At 47.6% G+C, this 19,509-nt stretch overlaps 1 long non-coding RNA gene across 1 annotated transcript in view; it reads right to left on the bottom strand.

Annotated features, from left to right (window-relative positions):
- Window positions 1-18,422, bottom strand: part of LOC125091050 (uncharacterized) — a 187,611-nt gene extending 169,189 nt beyond the window's left edge. Inside the window, exons 1-3 of the long non-coding RNA XR_007124566.1 lie at window positions 18,359-18,422; window positions 16,604-17,411; window positions 12,191-12,288 (exon numbers count right to left, since the gene is read on the bottom strand). This is a non-coding gene — a long non-coding RNA (uncharacterized LOC125091050). The remainder of the gene's footprint in view (window positions 1-12,190; window positions 12,289-16,603; window positions 17,412-18,358) is intronic.
- Between the last annotated feature and the right edge of the window lie 1,087 nt (window positions 18,423-19,509).

The following is a 19,509-nucleotide window of genomic DNA, read 5'->3' on the forward strand; positions in this document are numbered from 1 at the left end:
ATCCCCAGGGTCCTGGGATCAAGCTCTGCATTGGGTCCCCCGCACCACGAGGTCTGCTTCTCCCTCTGCCTCTCCCCACCTCGTGCACGCAGGCTCTCTCTCTCCTTCAAATAAATAAATAAAATCTTTTAAAAAATAAAACAAAATAAGATCAGGACACAGTATGGTGTGCCCTGCATGCTGGTTATGTATACTGAATAGAAACAGGTTCATATAGAAGCCTTTCAGATGTGCATAGACTTCCAGCCCACAGCCAGTAAATCCACTTCCAACAATCTGGCAGCAAACCCTAATAGCTAACGCTCTCCCCCCATGGGGATGTTGAATTAATCATGACCCATCTATTCAAAGGGAGAGCATGCAATCAGGAAAATATTAGGTTGTAATAGTTGATGCTTTTTTTCAAAAAAAAAAAAAGGATTTTTTTTTTAAATAATCCTTCAAAATTACTTTGTAAATCTTCTCATCCCAAGGAGAAAGCTCTGATATGGTATTAAGACTAAAACAATTGCAGGTTTGCTATGATCTCTGTCATGTAAAATAATAAGAAATAATTAGTAACAATAATAATAAGAAGAAGGGAAAACAGGCCAAAAGGTTAATAGTGATTGCTTCCAGCCGGTGGAATCATGGATGATTTTTGTTCCTGCTTTTTTGGTGTTGTCATCGTATTTTATTTTTATAGTCAGGAAAAGGTTAGCATACAATTATGTGTGAAAGAAAAGACTAGAAGAAAAGGTAGAATAGTTACAAGGGCTTTGATGGTGTTGACGGGGAGGTATTTTTTTCGTTCCTTTCTCAAAATTTTATGTACAGCCGCTTGTCATTTTCATAATGAAAAGAAAGATGAAATTACAAATTAGGAATCCTGGCATTATCTTTAACACCAAAAAGTTGAAAACAACATAAATATTCAATTGACAATTGGGCCAATGAATTACAGTGTGACCCATGCAGAAGGATACTCTGTAGCCACTGAAAATTATACTTTCAGTGGGCTTGGACTGGGGGAGAGCTATGTTTGTGGCATACGTTTAAGCCAAAATTCCCCGTCAAAAACACTGTCTAACTTTGTAAATAATAATAATGAAAATAGGTAGAGGGATATACTCCTAAGTATTCCCAGTTGCTATCTGTAGGTTATACATTATCTTCATCTGACTTGCTGGGCATTTCTCTCTGGCCATCTTATAGACAATGAACACATGCAGCTTCTGTCTTTCAAAACTTGTCTTAATGTAAGAAGAAAAAGCTGGATTCATTTGAGGCTTTGAAAACAGTTGCTGTTCCCTTAGTAGGCACTGCTATATCTTCTCTCCCAGGGATGAAGGCTTTCCTGGTCTGGTTTGAGTTTAGGACCAACAGCTCTGGTCCCTGGATATAGAAGCTCCAGAACTCAGCTTAACACCAGGGAAAGGCTACAGGAGAGACGGCATCTGGGACCTCTAGCAGCCTCCAAAGCCACTCAGTGGCATCATTCATCCTGCCTGGATTCAGAGCACAGCTCTGCGGAGCACTCACTGTGGAACCCCAGGCTCTTCTGTAACTTCTCAGAGCCTCACGGGTTCATTGTTCATTGATGCAACACTCATTTATTGGGCACTGTGCTCAGAGTGATGGCCCCAACTCTTCACCCTTAATCTAGGCACAACGTTTGCTACATAATTTTGCAATGTCCTCCCACCCTGCCCCTTCACCCCGGGGTCAGCGGAGCCACGCAATTTGCTTTAGTCAAAAGGATGTGAACAAACATGAGACGACTCAGTATTGAAATGGGTGTGCGCCTCAGTCACGATCCTAGAAACATACCCGGGCTAGCCTGTTGACAGACGAGAGGCACGTTGACCATGGTCATGTTGACAAAGCCAGCCTAGATCAGCCTATGGCCGGCTGATTCCCAGCAAACATCAGCAGAGCCACCTGGCCAACTCTTACATGACCTCCAGATGCCTGAGCACTAACTCCTTTTTTTTTTTTTTTTTTTTTTTTTTTTTTGGTATGCTGGTGTTCTGCAGATTTTGTTTTGTAGCATTATTGGGTCAAGGCAGGTACCCATGACCTCCTAGCCTCTCCTCCAAGCACTGACCACAGAGTAATGACAGGATGATAGTTTCTGATGATGAAGTAATAAATGTCCATAAAGTGCTCATCCGTTAATAAATGCTAGCTCCCACTTATTCAGTCACATGGCCATGGATCCAATGTACCATGTCCATGACGGCTGATGTATGAAGAGGATGTGTCACCTGGCTGGATCCTGACCTCTCCAAGGGAACCTGGTCCTGAAGGTCCATTACAGTCATAGTCACCTTCAGAAGCCAGCCATGCCATATCTTAACGCTCACCATTCCTCTTGAATCTGAAGATTCTAGGGTGGTGGAGCTCACAGTGGTCAAGAAAGACCATGCATGTTTTCTAATCTTTCTGTCTACCACCGTGCATTCCTTTTTTCCATCAGAGGTGTTTAGAATTTCTGTTCAACCCTTGATAAAGAGGGTGACTATGTACTAGGCACACGGAGACTGGCTGTTAGGGAAATAGAGGCCATGAGATCTTGTTCCCAAATCAAGGAGCTCATGAGGAAGCAAGAGAGATGGTAGCCAGCACCACCTCATACCCTGATCGCCCTCCCCCGTATCAGCCAGTCATTCACCCGCACTAGCACTCTTACAGACAGCTGTCCACAGCGGCTGACACTGAGAGCCTCAGAGTCAGATGCCCCAAGTTCAAATTCTGGCTGTTTAAGGGATCTCCAGCAAGTTCCATAACCTCTCTGAGCCCCAGTCTCATCGTGTGTGAAATAGGAATGATAGTAGCACATGGGCCAATGTTGAAGACACAGGAAAGTTGGAAACTATGTGCCTGGCACATAGCAAGCCCTCAACAAATCCTCATTATTATGGTTATTATTTTTCTGTATGGCCCCTGTGTCTGTGACTGTCTCTCCACCAGGCCACAAGGTCCTATCTTGTTCATCTCTGTTTCCCAGTGCCTAGCAAGTCATCTGGCCCATCAAAGACAGCCTGTTTCTACTGAAGGCATTGAAGAGAACTGAATTAGACTAATATTTAAGATGAAGACAAGTCCAATGGATAGAGAAGAGGGGGAAGATTCCCAGCAAAGTAAACAGCAAGTGCAAAACAGAGGTGTTCTCCACACCTATGTGGAGGCATTCTGCTGTGAAAACAGTGTCTCGTGTTTTTAACTAGTGTATGCTGGGAAGACACTGATCAACATTCTTGCAGCTACTACTGGTAGAAATCAAAATAAAAACCATCTTAAGTAAGAAAGAAGGAATATCTTCAGTTCCATTGATTTGAGATTTCTGTTCTCGTTGACTAGAAATGGTCCATGATCAAAGAAGAGTTGATGTCCAGTCAGCCTAGTGGCCCACACAGGCCAAGGAGTTTATGAACATTTATTGGTCTCTTTTTCTGGAAGGGTCCAGAGGTAACTGGCTTTGGGCACAACTGGATCCAAGGACTCAGCCAGTATTCTCAAGGACCCATCTCCCCTTCCAGCTAGCATAGGAGATATTATGGGACAGGGTCTCTCTCTGACTTAGGTACATGTTATTCAAATTGCAGTATGATGTACAAGGCAACCTAAGACTCCTATCCTACCAGCTCAGTAACTCCAGTGGAAACCAATGGCCTTTTATTGATAGATCCAACAGAAATATCCCAAGGAGCCCAACTTAGGTCATGGGAACATCCCTGGGCCAGCTCATGTAGACTACCCCAACAATGGAATGAGTTCCCTAAAAGAAAGAGGAAACTCTAGCACCAAAAGAGAGGGAAGGTCTAATTACAGGTATCCACAGGGGGAGGTAATGCTAATGAGGCAGACACTGCTCGCTGACCTCCCAAATCTGTTCACCCCTCTTTTATTTCCTGGACATCCTAATAGGCTATATTTCCCAAACTTTCTTGCCTCTAGGATTCTGGTTAATGTCCAGGCCATGGAATGGAAGCAGGAAATACCCACCAAGGACTGTCACAGAGGAGGCAGACGCCTGTTATGTGACTCCGACTTATCTGGAGCTATTTATTACTTCAGTCTTAGCACACGCTAACTATTCCAAGTAATAGCACTAGAACCAGAAAGGGGTTCAACTCATGAAAGGTGTACAAGTCAAGCTTAGAAGATCAGAGTCCACGTTCACTGAATGTTAGCTGAATGATTAAACGTTCATGACGCAGGGCAGATGGAACAAACCGAAGATGCAGGAAAACTTCACTCGCTCAACTCCCCCCCGCCCCCCACGGATGTCAGAGAAGATTCTGGATTGTCCACTTTGGCGGCATTGTTCTTAATGAAAGAAGAGGCTCCCTCAAGTCGGCTCAGATGCTCATGGTAGTCCTGGGGCCCGGGGATTTATTTCAGAAAAGCATCAGTGAAGCTGGACCCGCTTCATTAGGCATCCATCCATGTGGAAGATGGGGCAAAGAGAGATGCACTTCTTGATCTCACCAGAGAAAGAGCCCAACGGGTTTTGACGGATATCCCCCCAGTCTGTGCCTACAGCTTTTAAACACTTGACTTAACAACTGTCTTTAATTTCACTGAACATAAGTTATTGATCCTGATCTCTGTTGCCTAGAAGCCCCGATCCTGACTGTTAATTGAGCTATTGATTTTTGGCTCCCATGAACCGTTCCTGAAGGGGTGAATCCTGGGGAAAGTGGGCAGGTGGGCTAGTGAGGTGGTGGAGGTGCCGTTCTGCAGGGAAGTGATTTTAATTAGTAATAATCGCTTCATACTTAGCCGACTGGTGTGTAATGCACAGGATGACATACCTATAGATCAAGCAGACAAACCAGCGGTCGTCCTTCTATAGGAAAATTAAATTGGGTCAATTATCTAACTGTTGGGTGATTTCAGATTGCTGCTTAACTCAAAATGACCCTCTTGCCATATGCATTGAATCTGTAGCTTTGCCCCCAAAGCTTACTCAAGTTGGGAAGCAGAATTAATCAGGTTGGCCTCCTCCCTGCCTTTCCAGTGGGAGATTTTAAGGCTCAGGAATTTTCAGAAGACAAACAAAAAGGACACGTTGGGGAACAGTCATTTACAGAATTTACATTTCTGCCATGGAATTATTATGAAGTCAATTGCAGACACCAAGTATCTTAGCAGAGAAAGAGTCCACAACCCAGTTATCATATGTGGGTGGGGGAAGGTCATGTTCCGGTGTATATAATATGATCACGTTTTGATAAAACAAGCAATTACCAACAACCACACATGATTATAGGGGCCAGGACACAAGTACAGAAGGAACCGCAACGGCTAACTTTGGGGTGGGCATGGGGGTGGGCAGGGAGAGCACAAATGTATTTTTTCTAAGATTTACTACATGTTTACATACAGCTTACTATGTATGTGCCAGGCATTATTTTAGGGGTTTTATACACCTTTTTTTTTTTAAGATTTATCTATTTACAGGTGGGGTAGCGGAAAGAGAAGGAGAGAGAAACTCCAGGCAGGCTCTGCCTATGAGGCAGAGGATTCAGATAAGACGTTATGGGGTGACTGGGTGGGTCAGTCAGTTAAGCATCCCACTCTTGGTTTTGGCCCAGGTCATGATCTCATGATGGTGGGATCAAGCCCCGCATTGGGCCCACACTCACCAAGGCGTCTGCTTGAGATTCTCACGCTCTGCCCCACCCCACCCCTCACTCATGCTACTTCCCTCAAATAAATAAATAAATCCTTAAAAAATAAATAAAATAAAAAGTTGAAAAGAAGTAGGTAGAATTCATATCAACGCATTTTAACCCAATATATCTGAAATCTATTATTTCAACACGCAAGCAGTATTTCCAAAACGAATAATGAAAGAAGTTACATTCTTTTTCATACTCAGTCTTTGAAATGCACGGTGTGTTTTCTACTTACAGAACATCTCGATTCAGATGCTACATTTTCCCTGGCAATAGTTGATCTGCAAGGAGCTTTGATAAAATTTACAACTGTTGCAAAATGACAAGTTGTTGTAAGCATTCGTACAAGTTGTTCGATAACTGAATCAAGTCACAGTTTTTAAAGCAAAGTAAAGGGGCGCCTGGGTGGCTCAGTGGGTTAAGCCGCTGCCTTCGGCTCAGGTCATGATCTCAGGATCCTGGGATCGAGCCCTGCATCGGGCTCTCTGCTCAGCAGGGAGCCTGCTTCCTCCTCTCTCTGCCTGCCTCTCTGCCTGCTTGTGATCTCTTTCTGTCAAATAAATAAATAAAATCTTTAAAAAAAAAAAATAAAGCAAAGTAAAAACTAAAGATTCCAGCCCTCAAGCTCGTGGGCCACAGTTTACATGGCAAGGAGCCACGTGTGGCTGGTGGCAGCCATTCAGACAGAGCAGACCCTGACCGGAAGCTTCGCATAGGCAGGAACCCATGTGTCTTCTCACACAGCAGAAAGCATGCAATAGAGAAGGTGCTTAATAAAAATTTGAATAAGGGGTGGGGCGAGAAGGGGACCGATTCCCACAGACCTATGGTAACTTTGCTCATTATTCTTCTTTTCATTAGAGCCAGCTCGGTCGGTGTTCTAAAAAAGAGAAACCCCAAGAAGACTAACGCACTAGTATTTACAGAGCTTCTGCTTTGACCTCTGCTAGACTTCTCAGCTGGACAGGTGTCCTCAACCACAAACCCAATTCCGTCCTCCGCCACCTGCTGGCTACAAAGTGGTCTGGGTCTCACACGGGCTGGGGATGGTGACGACTCCATCCTTGGGCGAGACTGACGCACACCACCCCCCCACACAGAGCCTGGCACGAGGCAGATATTCAATACCTTATTGTCTCCCTCCCCTTCCTCCCAAGGCGATATCTAGGACCGACAAACTCAATCTACAAGGAGGTGAAATCTGACCAACGAAGGGCCTCATGAAATCATAAGACTCCACTGTGGTCACTAATATCCCTATAGCGTCTGACAATGACATCTGGGGCAGAAATCCACATAACTTCAATGAGCTCAAAACTGAACAGGGTGAATTCCCATAGTGAAAGTAGCTCCAGGGGCGCCTGGGTGGCCCAATCAGTTAAGCCTCTGCCTTCCCCTCAGGTCATGATCCCGGGGTCCTCGGATCAAGCCCGGGGTCATCAGGCTCCTCACTCCGTCGGGAGTCTGCTTCTCCTCTGCCCCTCCCCCAGCTCATGCTCTATCTCTCACTCTCAAATAAATAAATGGAATCTAAAAAAAAAAAAAAAAAAAGAAGAAGTAATAGAAAGTAGCTCCGAGACAAGTGGAAAAACAAACGTACACTTGCTTCGATTTCCATCTTTCTTGATGTTAAGTTGTGTACCATACACCTGAGCCCTCCAGCCACACTCGCACAGCATAAACAGGGAGACGGTGGGGAGGATGGGCACAGCCCGAGGCTAGCTGTACCCGCGAGGCATGCAGCTCAGGGACAGGACATACAATGGCCATCGTTCCATGATCTGCCCTGAAATAACATGGATGTCGGGGTGCCAACATCCCAGACTCCTCTCTCACATCCAAGCCCCCTGCGGCGGCTCGGCCCGGAGCAGGTCTGGCTGACAAGGAGCAGCTTCTGGTCACACCCTGAAAGTTCTCCAAGCCGCCCCAAGACGGACGTGTCCTCTGAAGGAGAAACAGCCCAGCCCCGGCCAGCGAGAGGCAAACACTTGGCTCCTTCCCGCCGCGCAGCCTGACCTTGCACGGGCAGGCAGCTTGGTCGAAGGGGGGACGACGGCGTTGATTTCTGAAGACTGTCAAGTGAGAGCTACTTTGGGCTGAGTTGTGGGGAACTGGAGATCTATAAACCTTTTTATGTGCAGGGAGAAAGGAGCCAGCATTGTTCCCGGTGAGTTTCCCAGGCGAGAGGGGATGAGCAGAGGCTGACTGACAGTTGGGCAAGGAGCAAGTTTTCCTTTTATTAACAGGCTTATAAAGCTACTTTAAAAAATAAATTAAAGCTAGAAAAATATCCTTGGATGGACTGGCGGAAGGGAAGGGGGCTGGGCCAGGCCGGCCAGCCCGGCTGCGACATTGCAGGGACGGCCTGGGCAGAGGTCAGCCAGATGGCCAGAGGCGGCGAAGCACCCCACGGCAAGCTGCTCTAGCATTTGGTCCCCGTAACTGACAGGGCAGCCTGACGCCTCGGGGGCGCCCTGAGGAGCCCGTCCACAGGCCCTGACTCTTTGGTCTGGGGGAGCCTGCCTCTGAGTTCTCTTCCCTCTTCAACCAGGCCCTGGAGAGGGAGCCCCGTAAATCACTGTGACAACCCCCTCCCTCCTCCCGAGCCCTGACACCCACCCCAGGACTCCGCATGAAGACAGAGCAAGAGCCTGGCACCAGACAGATAGAGGCGCCTCCATTTTTTCCTGTGTTTTCTCTGTCCTCCCTCTTCCCCAACCACTCTGTGCTTCACGACCCACCTTTCCTTCTTCTCAAAGGATCCCTATTGCCGTGGCATAGGGTAAGGCGTAGGGTAAGGTACTCCTCCTCTCGAACCTGGACAGACAGGACCAGGCCGCTCCCCCTTGTGCAATCCTCAGCGGCTCCAGACTGAGGCCAGCCACGCCCCCAGCATGGAGAACACTGCAGCCTCACCAATACCACCGCACGCACACACACACATGCACGCAACACACATGTGCACATAAGACATCACACACATATACACAGGCACACAGTGCCCACAATATGCACGTCACACATGCACACGTATGCACATGACACACACCACAGATACCACAGACACACACATACCACACACTGGTGTGCATTCAACACATGTACACAAACACAACACACACAACACATGCACACGACACACATGCACACATGGCGTGCACTACACATACCAGACACATGCACCACAGATGTGCATACGACACACACCACACATGTGCACATCACACACACGTAACACACGTGCACACAATATATACAAGATGTGTGTGCTCATGCACATGTGGCACAACCACACATACCAGACACTCCACACATATGCACACACACATACTCACCACAAATGTGCCTGTTCACACCAGATGTGTGTGCTTGTACATGCATGTACATACATAGCACGTGCACCAAACACAGAAGTGCACACAATACACCCACACACAACACACATGTGCACACACACCACACATGCACATCTACCAAGCATCTGTAGACACAGACCCCCCCCACACACACACATGCAAATACAGGCACACAGGCACAGATATGCTCCCGCAGCCACACATGCATGTGTACACACACACATACACACACACACACACACACACACACACACACACACACACACACACACCACTTTCTGCCATTCCCAGGCCTGACATCATTTTAAGCCTCTACTCATCCTCGGAATAAGCTAGCATCCAGTCAGTGGCTCCTTCCATGCTGGGAGCTTGGGGCTGCCCGGCTTGCTGAATTCACACACATACATGATGAGCTTGGCTCTGCTGTCATCCCCATTTTCCAGATGCAGAAAACGATGTGTAAAGAGGTCACGGTGACCGTCAGAGATGCTGTCATACTAGAAATAAGCTGGAGCTCAGGCACGTCTCAGGATGTCACCACAGTGACCCCGCTATCTTCACACTCACGTCTCTGGCCAAACTCTGCCTCTCCCTGGAAAGCCCTCTCCCTCTAAGGAGAAATAAGACCATTTGCTCTTTCCCCGCAAAAGCCAACATGACGTGTGTGTGCCCTGAAACCATTTGCTTTTCTACGTGATCTAGCAAATGCCAAATACCATGATAGACACTGGCAATAGAAGAATGAATAGAAACCAATGCCTAGAAGAAGTTCGACAAAGCCAGGCACCACATCTGTCTTGTGTCCCTGCCGCCCAGTGCGGCGCTCGCTATAGAACAGATGCTCAAAATCCATTTGATGAGAGAAATGGAGCAATGACTGCGCAGGGACAGAGTCAGAGGGAGAGGGGGCTTCTCCTTGCTGAGATTCCATCTGGAAAATAACCACGAGGAGGTGTTCCCAGAGGAATGGCTCCGGACCGACATCCACCACTCGTGCTGATGACGTCATGCATTCGCTCAACAACCACAGACTGGGCTCCTGCTCAGTGCAGGGCCCTGTACCCAGTGCTAGAGGTCTGAGAAAGAATAAAATCCAGTCCCTGCCTGTAAGGGGCTTAGCTGGCAGAGAGCAAAAAGCAATTACAGAACAGTGTCCTAAATCTGCTACAAGGGGTGAGGGTTTGGAGAGCTGCAGGGTGGGATTCCTAATCCTACAAGAGGGGTCACGGGCAGCGTCCTAGGGAAAGTGACATCAGAGCAGAGACGTGAAGTATGAGATGGAATTAGCCAGACGTGCATGCCCATGGAAGGTTCTGGGACAAGTGTTCCGGGTGGAGGCATCAGCATATGCAGTGTACAGAGGGGAGAGAGAGCAGAAAATGTTCGTTATGGCTCATGCGTGCACTGGGCTTAGGAGACCGATGGGCACTGAGGCTAGAGGAAAAGCTTCTCTTGTGTTGTGCTCAAGAGTTTGGATTCTATCCAGAAGGCTTATTGATTCCATTTATATCATGTAAGAAAAAAAAAAGTAAATAAATTAAATGCTTCACGGACCTCAACTGGATCCCCTGGAAGGAGAATGAACTCTCAGTTGGCCACGTACGGAAAGTTACTCCACATGGTAGGACACAAGAACACAAGAGAGAAGGTGTGGCAGCATCAGGGTAGCCCCTTCCCCGTGTGTCTCCCTAGAATCCTCATGCCCAGCCTGGTACGTCCAGCATGGAGCCAGGTGGCATGGCTGATCAGAGATGCAGTTCACCTGCCTTGGAAGCCCCATCCACCCACCTTCCCTTCCTGATATTTTGTCACTTACCTTTTCTTTTTTAATAAATTCCTTTTTTTTTTTTTAATTTCCTTTACTGGATTTTGTAATACCGATCACTTTAAAGCCAATATTGTAAAACCAGCCCCTGGGGCAGGGAAAGGTGAATAAGACAAGGCACAGCCACGTCTCCTGTTCACCCCTCATAGGAGGAATCAACACCAGAAATGATTGGCTGAGAAAGAAGCACAGCTGGAAAAAAGGACGTCAAGTGTGGCCAAGCTGTTGCTAGAGGCTCTGACACACTTATAACCACTTTGAGGCTGGGCCTTCACTCCATGAGGGATGGTCTTCCCTTTGTCTCCTCCCCTGCACCTTTCAGAATTCAACACGGTTATATTCAGGTCAGATCACATTAACTGAGCACTCAGTGCATGCCAAGTACTGGGACATCAGAGAAAGATGTAACTAAACATCAAGTTGCATGATTATCTGGAAATTCAGTTGAGGGCCAGCGGGTGGTTTGAACTCGGATATGGCCTTCTCTCCACCCAACATAAAGACGTGCTTAATGTTCTGCAAGAATACCAGTGAGGCTTCAATCATTCCATCCAGAAAGGAACAGAGAAGCATTCAGAAAACACCGAAGATCATCCATGATAATCATCCCTGCCATTTAACAAGCGCCTGTTAAGAGTCTAATGTTGTACTAGGTTTTCATACATCATCTCATTTCGTCCTTACAGCAATCCTCCAGGATGATTCACTACATCAGACACTTGGTTAGCTACCCAACAGCCATCCTCCTTCCTAAGAGAACTAGCAACTTCTTTGCCATCCTCCGTGCAGTCCTGTGTGATCTGGGCTCTTCCCCAGCCCAAATGGTGACTCTTGATTTCTCTAAGCCAGTGGCACCAGGTTCAAGCCATTGGCAAAATACAAGCCTGTGTCTTAGCCCTGACTATTGAACTATGGTAGAAAATCTGCCGCTGCAAAGCTTCTGAGAAAGATATACTCATTCACCAAGACAGAAAGCACGGATGGTTTCTTTGCTGCCTCTGGGTGTTGTCATCTGCACATAACACCTAGATAAGTAGCATCTATCCTAAAGTATGGTGGGATCCAGCCTAAGAAGGAGAGCCGGTATCTATAGATATCTGAACTGAAAGACAGGAGGGGGCTGGGGAGACCCTGACTACTTGATAACAACACTGAGGGCCGAATTCACCATCTTCACAACCACAGTGCCCCACAGGGGCAGGGTAAGCTGCTTTTAGGAAGGTTTTCCCCATTACCTGCAGCTAACAGCATCCTGTATGACACAGCGTCACTGGCCCCACTTTACAGCTGAGCTCACAGAGACTCAGAGGCTAGGAAGTGTCAGAGCTGGGATTCAAACTCACATTTTCTGGATCCCAGTCTTGTGGTCCTTCCATCTTGACACTGCAGAGGAGATCCAAGTTCGTAGGCAGAACACGGAGCAGATGGGGGCTGAACAGTCCTGAAAATCAAAAGCAGGGTCAGTGGGTGTAAAGAAAGCCAGGAGGTTATGAAGGTAGATACATCCCCATCCCAGTGGCTCTGAAACACTAAGCCCAGGTGGCTTGCATTGTGCCGTCAATGACAGCCCTGTGTTCCTGAGGTTCTCCTTCCTAGGGCCCGGGGGATACCGTTCCTCCTGTGCTGAGAGCTGTTATCTCATCAGCAGGAAGGGTGACCCATGTACCCATGTCTGTTTCAGACAATGAATTCTCCAGCACCCTATCTGCCAGGAGCTGGTACCCAGCGTTCTTCATGCACCTGCCAAAGGTTGCATGATCTGGCCCTTCTTCTCCCACCGACCCAGCCCTCTCTCACCACACCCCAGCCAGCCAGGCTTCTCTTCTACTCAAACACAGCAACTGCATCCCAAGTTCCCTAAAATCTGCTGCCTTCCCGCCCCTCGGGTGTCAGCTAAAACTTCATCTGTCTAGTGAAGCTTAAGATCCTATCCCCACCCCTGCCCTGCTGACAAGAAACCTGCAAAGAGAGACAGAGACAGAGACTGACTTTGTCTTCTGTATCTGAAACTAGGAGAAAATCCTGGATGCTTTCAGAACAAACATCCTACACATTGGAAGTACCAAGTGCAGAATGTCATTTCCATGTAAATGACCCAGCCGAGCAAAGCACTGACTCACCCGGAGAAACATCTACCTGGGGAAAAAAAATGTTGTTTACAAGAACAATACCAGATATTGGCCTCAGAATGCCCTGCCTCGACATTTGAAGGCTACCAAGGGAGATACAGGGACTGGAGGGCAGGAAAAGCAAAAGTAGCAGAACAGGGTTCATTTAGAAGTGACTTTACATATTAAGTTAATCCCCAGTGTAATTCAAGAGTCTGATGGGGGGTGGAGGAGTCATGGAAAAAACGGAGTCCTTTACAAGCACAGGAGAGAGAGAGCAAGACCCATAATTCCATCTCCAAGTAATGGTAGTTGAAATTGGTTGTCTCTGATTTGAATAATCTTGATGGCATCGTTATTTTTAATTGTGATTAGTGGTTGTAATGAGCTAATAAATAAGACTAGAGACAAGGTACAACCTTGCCTTGTCCCACAAATGATCTGGAATCAAGACTGCTTGAGGCCGGTAAGGCTCTGGTTGGGAGGAATGACCCAGCCACTGGGACAGATGCTAAAAGACGATTTTCGTGAGCTTTTGAGACCGAGGCCTTGGCATAAATTTCCTCTGCTCCAAGGTCAATCAATTAGAAAGAAGAAAGAAAGAAATGAAAGGAAGGAAGGGAAGAAGGGAAGGGGAGGGGAGGGAAGGGAAGGGAAAGGAAAAAAAAAAAAGAAAAAGAAAGCAGGCCCCAGACTGGCTTTCCCTTTCCCTTTAAAGCAGCTCTTTGGTTGAAGAAAGTCACTCATGCCTGGTGGCCCAATGCAAGCTTCCCCTCTAGTCATTTTGAAGAACTCCTCAGTGGTAGGAAATTTTTGAGGTGCTGGTGAAGCTGCTAAGTAAGAGACCAACCCCTGAGCCAAAAAGGCAAGCAAGCCAAGATACCAGCATGATGTGTGTCCCCGGGAAAACTCTGCCTGAGGAAGTAGGTGTTTCCTAGGGCCACCATAACAGAGTAACACAAACGGTGGCTTCAAACAATGGAAATTTACTCTTTCACATTCTGGAACCCAGAACTCTGAAGTCAAGCGTGGCTCCCATCTCTGCCAACCTCCCGCCAAGGGCATCCACCTTCATGTACATTCTCTTCTAGTGGATCCCTCTGGGTCTCTCCTTTTTTTTTTTTTTTTTTAAGATTTTATGTATTTATTTGACAGAGAGAGAGAGATCACAAATAGGCAGAAGGGCAGGCGGGGCAGGGCAGGGGAGCAGGCTCCCTGCTGAGCAGAGAGCCCAATGCAGGGCTCCATCCCAGGACCCTGGGATCATGACCTGAGCAGAAGGCAAAGGCTTACCCCACTGAGCCACCCAGGCGCCCTGATCTCTCCTCTTCTTATCAGGACCTCAGTCATAGTGGAGTGCTGACTTTCATCTTAAGGACATCTGCAGACTCTATTTCCAAATAAGGTCACATTCACAGGTACCAGGGGTTCCATCTCAGTGTTCCCTTTGGAAAGGATGCAATTCAACCCACAGAGGAGGTGAATTGCCAGGGTGAGGGATAAAAGGCTGGTTGCAAAAATGGAAGGAAGGAAAGGAGGGAGGGAGGAAGTAAGGAAGATATTGCAACATGGAAGGGAACTTCATTTGTATAAAATATGGTGAGCATTCATTACTGATACATCTATTTCCACCCATGGATCATCACTTCAATGAAATTTCCTCAACTTGATTGAGACATATAGGTCTTCGTCTGCTTTGTGCTACCTTAAGACCCCAGATCAGAGTCACCAGGGGGTAAACAACAGGAATGGGAGCTGCTTACTTTAATTCAACCCCAACAGAGGCTCAGAGAGGTTCAGGGGTTAACCAAGGTCATGTTGCCATCATATGGCAGAGCCAAGATTTTAATCCAAAGACATGTTCTTTTCTTTACCCTGTAACGGTTACCCCAAATGTTTATTTCAATGAATGAATGAGTGCCCGAAGGAAGCAACTAGTAAGTTGAACATGACGTGAACTCCAGTTCTTCCTGGAGATGTTCTGGGCTCCGGGAAAACACAGGAAGACCGTCACCCTCACCCACATGCCCCACAGCTCGGTGGAAATGCAACATCAGGGCTCTGAGCTAGGAGTCAGTCTCTTCAAACATCAAGCCATCTGACTAAGACAACCCTTTTCTCCTGCTTACTCCTCCTTCAGACAGAGGCTGTGACTCAGTCTTGCTCCAGAACTCACCTACTCTGCCTCTTCACAATCGCCCACCGCAGCTGGGCCACGGTAATGTTCTACTTCTTGACCAGAGAAACCCAAATTCCTGTCACAGGAAGAGACTACTAATAACCGAGCTAATGTGTGTAATAGGGCGGGCCCTCAAGAGCGAATGCTGTGAAAAGTAGGACAAGCATTGGGATGGCTATTAGCTATATGATCACGACTTATGTGGCTGATTACATTCTTTTGTTAGAGCTGCTATAGTGAAGAGCTACAGATAAAAGGACATAAACCACAGAAGATTCTTTTCGCACAAAGATCTGGAGGCTGGAAGTCTGAGCTCAAGTGTGGGCAGGGTCGGCTCCTTCTGAGGGCCTTAAAGGAGGGATCGGTTCCAGGCCCTCCTCCTTGGCTTCTAGAAGGCCATTTTCTCCCCAGGTTTTCCTTTCGTGTCTGTATCTAAATTTCCTCTTATAAGTACACCAGCCGTCTTGCATTACGGCCCACTCCAGGAACCTCATTCGAAGTGAATCATCTCTAAATGTGGTGACATTCTGGGTGATTGGGGGTAAGGACGGCAGCAATATGAACTTGGGGCTGGGCCACAATTCATCCCCTTGCGCTGAGGTTTCCACGTTTTAAGAAACAATTCCAATGATTCGACCAACTTTAATTTTACTCACCGGAAGCCCCGGCCTCTCTGGGCTTGGACTTCCCAACATAAAACAAAGCAGCTTGAGCCAAAGGATTGCCCGGGGGAGTAGACGGCAGACCCCTGCTTTCACGCTCCAGTTTGACATTTAACTCTAACTTCCCACCTCTGAGTATACATTCAGAGTCAGGAGAAGTGAGAATGGGGTGAAGGATATCTGGCTGGGCTTCAAAGGATGGCTAACATTTAGGGGAGCAGAGGGAAGGAGGCAGGTAGACCAGAAAGGAGCTAGCACACAAAGGATGGGAGGTAGAAAGCCCATCTCTCCCTACCCTGCCCACATTCTCCACTCCCAGATTTGTCAAAGCAAATACCGTTTTGAGCACACCACGCAGAGACTCTCTGATATGGAGTTCAGAGTCCGAGGAGACACAGGGTACCATGTCCCGCTCTGAAGCACCTCTCGGTCCTTCTGGAGTCTTCCCTAGTCCCATGTGTCTGTATCTGCCAATTATCATACAAAGCTAATGGAGGGGAGTTAACAGGAAGTGTCAGAGAGTTTTATAAAATTATCATGTCAACTCTCTTCCTGTCAGTGCACATAAGGGAAGCAGACAAGAAAATGATATTGTCATTGAATAGTTCACTTTAGATCTTCATCTCTTATCACTCATCATTACTCCATATTAATTGCTTTGTATTGGCAATCTCTGGCTGTCAGTTACTCCATAAAGGAACTTGCTGAGATCCTGGCTGGACGGCATTCATTAGGAAGCCATTTGAACTAAATTTAACTTGAGCCGATAACTGGAAGCACCCCCACCTCAGCCCCCCAACTCCCTACCTCCAGGCGAGATGCAGTCAGCAAGGGGTAGGTGGAAGGGGGAGGGCGTGGGCTTGGAAGACACATAGCCGTAGCCGGAAATCCTGGCGCAGCGGCTCCCCGGTCCCATAGCACGGTGCACACCATCTCACAGCTTCCTCAGGTGCAAGGCAGAGTAGCACAATTGTCTTTGGTGCATGGCTATCAAGGTTTGAAATGTATAGTAAAATACTGGACACAGTCTTTGGCACAGAGTTGGTGCCAATATATGACACCTATTAGTATTTTTAATTAGTATAAATTGAATGAGAGAAGATCCGATGGACTTGCCAATAGGAGGCCACTTCCCCTTTCAAATACTGCCTGGGGCTCTCATTTTTGCCAATAGGAAGAAAGGGAAGAGCTGGGCTCAGTTTGACCCAGCAAACTAGGAGCCTAGTAAGAGCCCGGCATGCCACTCAGTCCAGGGACAGAAAGAGTGATCTGGGATATCCATCAAGTCTTTGAATACACCAGGAGCCCTCTGGTCACAGAAGCCCATGCCATTTCCTCTGCCTGGAATGTTCTTTCCCCTCTTCACTTTGTTGACTCATGGGAAGGTGTTATTTCTTCTAAGCTCAGTTCACACATGCCTTCCTCCTCCAGGAAGCCTTCCCTGTTGCATAGGGCAGTGCCTATGGTGTGTTCATTCTTGCAGCTCTTCTCACAGTTGTGATGGTGCATAGATGGTGTGACCAAGGGTCTGCTCTTCTCTCCTGAAGGTCACAAGCTGCAGGAAGGCAGGACAGTGTGTGTTTTCTCCGTCGTTCAGCCCTCAACACCTGGCACCCTGAAAGGAAGACAATGAAAGACCTCATGGGGAAGAGCCACACACACAGACACAAGAAAGTGCAAAACAATGTCATCACCCCTGACCAGATGCAACTGAGATGCCATGAAGACGTCACCTTATCCCACCCCCACCGCCCCCTGCCTCCTCAGAGCTGTCAGCTCAGGAAAGGGCAGCTCTAATCACTACTTTCTCATCAAGTGTCCCTGCTTTAGGGGAGGGGCCAGCACCCCCGGGGTGGTGAGGCTGCAGCTTTCCCTCCGTTAGACCCACTCGCTACCGCCTTGGAGGGACACTCCATGCCATCACGCCCTTTCCTTCTCCTTGGACACCTGGCACATAGTGGTGTGCAAAAAATATGCTGAAGAGATCGATGAATGGATCACGAGATCTCAGGCACTGGGTCAACAGCAGACCCCAATACTTCCAACCAAAAGAGCATAAAAGTCAATCTATCCCAGCCTGGATTTGGACCTTTGGGATTTGGGGCACATCCCCATCCCCCCTGCCTTGAATGAAGATTTGCCCGTGAAACCCATTCACTTCCAGACAAACAAATCCAGAAGCAAAGGGGCTCCGACATTCACCTTCATCAGCCCCTTCACAGTGCAGGTGAGGCAACTGAGGTTTGGGGTTCAGAGCTACAAGAGGCAGGGTGGTCCCGGGAGCCCTGAATTAGGCGTCTGGGCACTTGGGGACAGACCTCAGCTATGCTGCTGAGGTGCTGTGTGATCCTGGGCAAAATCACTTCACTTCTCTGAGCCTCAGCTTCCTAATCTATCAAATAGGGGTGACGACAGAATGCAATGCATTGGAAATACTTGAAACCTGCAAAGCCTGGACACGCATTGGTTCCTGCACTGGCCCAGTGCACCCAGGGAAGACAGAGAGAGTTCGGGGCCACTCCTGACCGGCAGACAGAGGGGTTAATAAGCAAGAGGACTTACTCTCCAAGCTTGTCCTGGGCGCTGACAGACCAGTGACTCTGTACCTGCTGGGAGAAACCTAAGAGTCTCCCGAAAGACGCTAGCAGGGCTCTGCCACGCCTACAAGCCAAGATGGTCTCCACCACACCTAACTCTGCTTCCTTCCTAAGGCTGCTTCCTTGAGTGGTTCCAGCTGTGGGAACAGCAGGGCGGAGAGAACATTCCAGCTCCGGTCAGCCGGGGTCATGCCCTCTCCATGACCTCCCCCAACAATCTTTTTGCATCAGCACAAACGCTTTGAGAAGGGCTCTTGGAAGTAGTTTCCACTCATTTTGTTTCAACAAACATTTGGTAGACCTTGTAAATTTCCAAACTCAATGGGGGGATAAAACAGGCCAATGATCTTAAAAACCATTTCATGTGTCCACGTAGCCAACAAGCGTAGGAAAAGTGCTCAAGATCAAGTCATCAGGGAAATGCATATTCAAATGCAATGTCACCTCACCCTGGCCAGAATAGCTAAATTTAAAACAAAACACGCTGACAACACCAAATCCTGATGAAATTGTGGAGCAACTGGAACTCTTATATGTTGCTTTGGAAATATATCATTCAGACGACACCTGTGCTGGGGTGGAGAGGAGAGGAAGCCCAGCTGTTTCTTATAAAAGTAAATACCTGCGCAGGGGTGGGAGGGAGAGAGACACCAGCTGTTCCTTATAAAAGTAAACACATACTTACCTTATGATCTGACCGTGCCATCTCAAACGCTTACCCAGGAAAACATACATTCATAAAGGACTTGTACAGAAAATGTCTATAGCAGCTCTATTCAACATAACTGATAACTAGAAATAAAAGCCAGGTGTCTATCAGCAGAAGAAGATATAAGCAGACTGTGGCCAGCAAGAAAAGGCATAACCTGGTGGCATGAGGAACAGCATAGATGCATCTTTCAAACGTGACACGGAGGGACCTAGGTGCAGACAAAACAGTACACTGGGTGTGCTTCCATTCATGTGAAGTTTCAGAACGTAAAGAACTATCCTATGACGGAAAAATCAAGAACCGTGTTTGCATCTGGGGGCTGAGGAGAAGAACCTACTGGAGAGGAGCTTGAGGAAGGTCTCTGGGGTGGTGAGAAATTTCCGCATTATGACGAAGGCTTGATT

This window comes from Lutra lutra, chromosome 18 (genome assembly GCF_902655055.1).
Source record: "Lutra lutra chromosome 18, mLutLut1.2, whole genome shotgun sequence".
Classification (NCBI taxonomy): domain Eukaryota; kingdom Metazoa; phylum Chordata; class Mammalia; order Carnivora; family Mustelidae; genus Lutra; species Lutra lutra.